Below are 6,009 nucleotides of genomic sequence, written 5' to 3' on the forward strand. Positions count from 1 at the left end.
TCATACTCATGCAGCCAGGAACCATGTTGTGCCAGGCTGCCATGGTGGCAGACAGGAAACTGGTGAAAACTGCAGCAGGCAGCGGGGAATGGCACTGAGCTGAAGCACGGACAGGAGCACAGGGCCCACAGCTGGGTGGTAGGAGCATGGGGCCCGGGCTGGCAGGGGCTCTATAGACCCTATAGAATCCCTGCCATCCTGGTCCTGTGCTCCTGCCACCCTGCTCTGAGCCTGCCAGTACTGGCCCATGGGCACTGGCATGGCTCCCGCATACCTGCCAACATGCCTACTTGCTGCCATTCCACCCTCACCTGTAGCTGACATTTCCCTGCTTTCCTGCCCAGCCACCACTCCAGGACCATTTGGCTTCTGGCTGCATTGCTGGACTGAGGGAGCACAGGGCCCACACTAGGGAAGTGTGTGTGTGTGTGTGTGTGTGTGTGCATGTTTGCACATCTGTGCAATGAGGGAGGGGGAGATAGACACAGAGCAATGAGGGAGGGACTGTGTGTGTGTGTGTGTGTGTGTGTGTGTTTATAAGGCAAGTCCCACATGCACACCCCACCCACACCCCTCCTTGCACTTCCATACACGAAGACCCCCACACCCATACCCCCTCACACACTGCAGCCACTCTCCTCCCACGCATAGCCCCCCAGAAACACCATAGACACCCATACCCCACATGCTCCCACACCTTTCCACTCCCAGAGACACACCCACACCCTCCTTTACATCCCACATACCCACACATCCATAGTCCCCCACAAACCTATACCCACCCTTCCATTTCCCACCCATGCCCTCCCACAATATACAAGAGTAAGACTTCATTTTAAGCTATTGCACAATCAGCTCTATGTACACTATACAAACACATGTAAATCAGGCCAAAAATATTTTTTTGAAATTAAATTAATGAATGTTATAAATGTTCAATTCTTAGAATATAATTTGGTATTTTTCTAGTTCTGAGATGGGAAAAAACCCTGGCTGAAAGCAAAACTTCTGGAGGCAAGGGGAGGACTTCTGCAGTTATGAAAACGTCAAGGGTTAGGGGGTAGAACTTCTGGTCACAACATAGAGACCAGGGGACAGGGTGCCTGCCAAGGGGTGGGGCTACCCATGCAGCCCTCAACACCGTGCAGCCCTCAAAGCTCATTAAGCTGCCCTCCAAACAAAATAATTGCCTGTTCCTGCTTTAGAATCATTCACAATTAGAATATTTGTATAGACAATGATTCAAAGAAGAAAGAGAATTTATTGATATGTAGGAAGAGTTTTCAACCCTTTCTTGGAATTGCACATAATGTGTGAATCTGCTGTTAAATGGAAACAGAAGTGCAAGTATGCACTTCTATTCACACCTTCGGTTCAGGGCAAAAGTAGTGGAAGGTCCAAAGGGAGGCGCGTATGTCCTGTTAAGGCAAAAAAGACTCCAAATGAATGCTTGTGATTCTTGTACCTCCTCAGCGAGTATGTGCAATTTATCTCAAATAACTCCAGTTATTGGTAAGTAAGTTCTCTCTGCACTGAGATTTTAGTTTCAGGAAGACAAAACCAGGAGTCAATAATGTACATAGGTCACTTTCATTTGGCATCTAAAGAAAAGCTGCTATACCTGAGAGATTATATCCGCACATTAGTATGTTTGTGAGCTGTGCTCAGTCACTGATGTGAAATGTAGCTTAGAAGGCTTAAGTCAGCATTTTGGTACAGAGGACCAGATAGTCTCCTGAATCAAAATTAGCTGTTATGCCTGATTCAGCTGAAGAAGCCCTTAGAGTTTTGCCCAGTGTTTACTACTGAATAATGAACTGAAGCTGTATTTTGAGTTTTGTTTTTACAAGCAGTACAAAACAATGATAATATTTCTGTATATTCTGTGTGTTTTCAATAGTACTGAAAAGGCTCAGTATTGGATTTATTATGCACGTCCACAAGGATGGAAACTTGACACACTGTATAAATTGACATATTTTAAAAGGTAAAGAATGAAATATTTAATTAATTGAGATTTGTGTGTCTAGCTTTGCCTTCTTTTTATTTGGCATGTTTAGATTTGTATATTATCTGCTTAGGTGAAAAGTTTGGTTTTATATAAATTTACAATAACCAAAATAACATGGCATATTAAAATGTGAAATCATTACAAACATGGATGGGTTACCTTTATTAGATTATTTTTCATAACTGCAAATGAAACCTTTTCTACAATTTATTCTTCCAACTTGACCTCTACATCAAGCCTATTAAATACTACTCAAAAGAGAGAGAGAGAGAGAGAGAGAGAGAGAGAAATAAAAACTTGAGTTGTGGAATTTTTTTCTCTAGGTGTCTATTTGCATAGATCTGCCTTCCACCATCAATGATGCTGAGTGCATTAAAGAATCTAAGGGACCTAATAAGAGAGAAGCTGAACAAAGAATGGACAAAGAAAACCTGCTTATTGGTAAAGTTTCTCTTTCTACATCTTGCTGAGATAGACTGAGAATCTAGGGGGGAGAACATAATGTGAGCTATCATGACCCATCCTTAACTCCAACCCAACTATAAAATGCAACATTGAACACGGTTTTAGCTTTGCAGTGTACATCTAACTCGAGGTCTATAGATAAGTCTCTCTGATACTATTCATGTTCCTATACTAAGCTTTCATAATTTGTTTTATATAGGATTTACCAGCAGTGGCAACTTGATCTATAGTTTGAAAATAAACCAGTTTTAAGTCCTATTGCTGTTTCATTATATGATAGCAAAACCATTATGTACGATACCTTCCAAACACATTGGGAAATGTAGCCACTACTCTAAAGAAGGTACAGGTTAAAGGGGAAATGTGGAACAAAAAATATTGCTTTCAAGCAGAACGATCAAAATGATAACAGGCATGTTTCCTAAGAAATACTTATTGCTTAGCTGGCTTTGTGGGGTTTTTTCCCCATAGCTGATAGAACAGGACTTTGGTTGTGTGTCATGGAAGGAAAAAAAAAACTGAGTAGGAACTCACCTTTTGTCCTTGCTTCAAACAGCAACTTTTGGGTGACAGGAAACTTCTCTGTGACACATTTAATGTATATGCAGGGGTCTCTAACCTCCAGTATCCTACAATCCTCCATTCTCCCTCCAAGAGGTGCAGAGAGAGGGAGGGAGAATGGCTTGTTGCCTGGTAGCCTTGAACCAGCATGCAGGAAACTGCATCAGCCATTGTTATCTTTTAGCAACCACTGTTGGGGCTGCAGTGATGGGAACAGCTAATCAAGTGGCAGAGACTGCTTCAGCAGCCCTTGCTGCCATAGGCATTTTGAAAGCAGTCCAAGCAGCCATTGCAATGATGGTAATGGCTAACTGGGCTGTAGCACCAGCAAGGGCTGATCAAGAAGCAAATGCCACCCCATCAGCCCTTTCTGCCACTGATGGCTTGCGATGACTGACAAGGCTGCAGTGACAACAGGACAATCAAGTGGTGAGGATCTGATAAGTGGTGGCTTGGAGGTGGCTGGGGACATAAATAGCAGATTTTATTGACCTTTGTCTGGAGTGTATGCCTGTACAGTGACTTTGCCTCACTCCAGCCAGGGGGCTGTGTATATATGCATGCCCCCATAGCACTCTTTTTTTGTAGTGCTACGAGCTTCATCATGCTACAAAAATAGCATGTGTCCAGGGCTTGGGAAGGCAGCCACACTGCTCCACTGGATCAGGAATGACATATATTTAATAGATTTGTAATTACATGGCTATAAATCTGAAATATGTTTAATAGATTATTAATTGTGTGTGTATAAGAAGCAAGACATTTAAGGCCTCCTCCTCTATTGAAGAAAAAGGGGTTTACTTGTATTTCTGGATTCATAGCTTGAGGCTGAGATTACGCATTACAGCTAGATCATGCTAAGAGGATTTAAAACTTGTCATACTTGAAGTGCTAAATGCCTTTAGGCATTTTAGAGTTATGCCACTTCAGGCAAAGGTTAACTTTGAGCTGTTCTACCTAGCTTGAGCAAAGTTAATTTCTGGGTGGTTACTTGAGATAAAACCACCAATTTTTAGTCCTCCAGTATCTCAGGAAGCATTGCTCCCAGATAGATTAGCTACCATGCAGGACTCTATAGCCTTAACTTAGCAGCTGGGCAACAGGTGGGTGGAGATGAGGTGAGTAGGGAAGAAGGGAAAAAGGGTGAAGGGGTAGGGGTGCCAGGGAGAGAAGGGAAAGGGGTGAGGGGCAGGATTGGAGAGGGGAGGAGGTGCAGGGGGTAGGGAGGTCCTGGGTTCCTGCCCCCTCTGCCCCCTAAATCACATTCTAGCCCCCAAATTATCTTCTCCCGCTGTATAATCTTTCTTTACGACTGCCTGGCCTTAAGGGAGGGGGTGGGGGGCAGATCGAGACCCCCCACATTGCAGGAGAGAGTGGGGTAGGGGCAGGGCAACACTCCCCCCTGCACTGTGGGGATTGTCTCATGACCCAGCCTGGCCAAGGTCCCATTCATAGTCAGTGGAGCCCTGGCTGGGCCGGTGTCATGGGACAATCAGAGTCCGGTGGCTCGTCCAGAGCCAACATGGCTCTGGAGAGCCAAGGGTGGGGGTGATCTTTACACAGGGCAAGGGTGGGCCACAGCTGCAAGATGGGCTCTGCCTGCTCCCTGCCTCTGTACCTCACTGCCAGCTTTGAAAGCGGTGCAGTGTAGTGCTGTGTATGTCCTGCCTAGGTGGGCTGGGCAGCAAGGCACATGGCTCTGCATCACTTTCAAAGCAGCGGCAGTAGTGAGATGCAAAGGAAGGAAGCAGGCAGAGCCCAGCTTGCAGCTGCAGCCTGCTCTTGCCCGGTGCAAAATCAGGGGGTGGATTCACATGCCTGCTATGCCGGCTTTGGATGTGCCATGGCTCTGATTGTCCCATGACCCAGCCTAGCCAGGGCCCCATTCACGGTGAATGGGGCCTTGGCTGGGTTGGGTCGTGGGACAATCAGAGCCCAGTGGCTTGTCCAGGGGTGTGGCATGGGGAAGCCAAAGGAGGAGAACTCCCCCCACCCCCTTGACTCCCCGTGGTGTGCACACAAGCAGGGTCTGCCCACCCACATCCCTAGATGAGCTGCCATCCTCCAATTGCCCCACAACTTGGCCTGGCTGGGGCCCCATTCATCTTGAATCGGGCCCCAGCTGGGCCAGGTTTCATAGTTTCATAGTAGCTAGGGTCAGGCGGGACCTGAACAGATCATCTAGCCCGCCCCCCTGCCACAGGCAGGAATGAATGCTGGGGTCACAAGACCCCAGACAGGTGATCGTCCAACCTCCTCTTGAATTTGCCCAAAGTAGGGGCGAGGACCATTTCCCTGGGAAGTTGGTTCCAGATTTTGGCCACCCTAACTGTAAAATATTGCCTTCTGATCTCTAACCTAAACCTATTCTCCATCAGCTTATGACCATTGTTCCTTGTCACCCCAGGGGGTGCTGGAGAGAAAAGGGCTCTACCTATTTGCTGTTGATCTCCCCTGTTGAGTTTGTAGGCAGCCACCAGGTCCCTTTTCAGTCTCCGTTTGCTGAGGCTGAACATGTTCAGGTCCCTCAGTCTCTCCTCATAGGGCCTGTCCTGATGCCCTCTCACCAAGTGGGGGGCCCTTCTCTGAACCCTCGCCAGGCTGGCCACATCCCTTTTGAAGTGCGATGCCCAGTACTGGACGCAGTACTCCAACTGCGGCCTGACCAAAGTTGCATAGAGGGGGAGTATCACCTCTCTGGACTGGCTTGAGATGCACCTTTGGATGCATGACAAAGTATGAATGGCCTTGCCGGCTGCGGTCTGGCATTGGCAGCTCATGTTCATCTTGGAGTCAATAATGACTCCAAGATCCCTTTCTGCCTCTGTGCTTTCAAGAAAGGAACTCCCCAGCCTGTGTGTATGCTGTGGATTCCTTCTCCCAAGGTGCAGTACCCTGCATTTGTCTACATTGAACCCCATCCTATTCTCATCTGCCCACTTTTGTAGTCTGTCTAAATCTAGTTGCAGCCT

The sequence above is a fragment of the Alligator sinensis genome, unplaced genomic scaffold, assembly GCF_000455745.1.
Source record: "Alligator sinensis unplaced genomic scaffold, ASM45574v1 scaffold56_1, whole genome shotgun sequence".
Lineage (NCBI taxonomy): Eukaryota > Metazoa > Chordata > Crocodylia > Alligatoridae > Alligator > Alligator sinensis.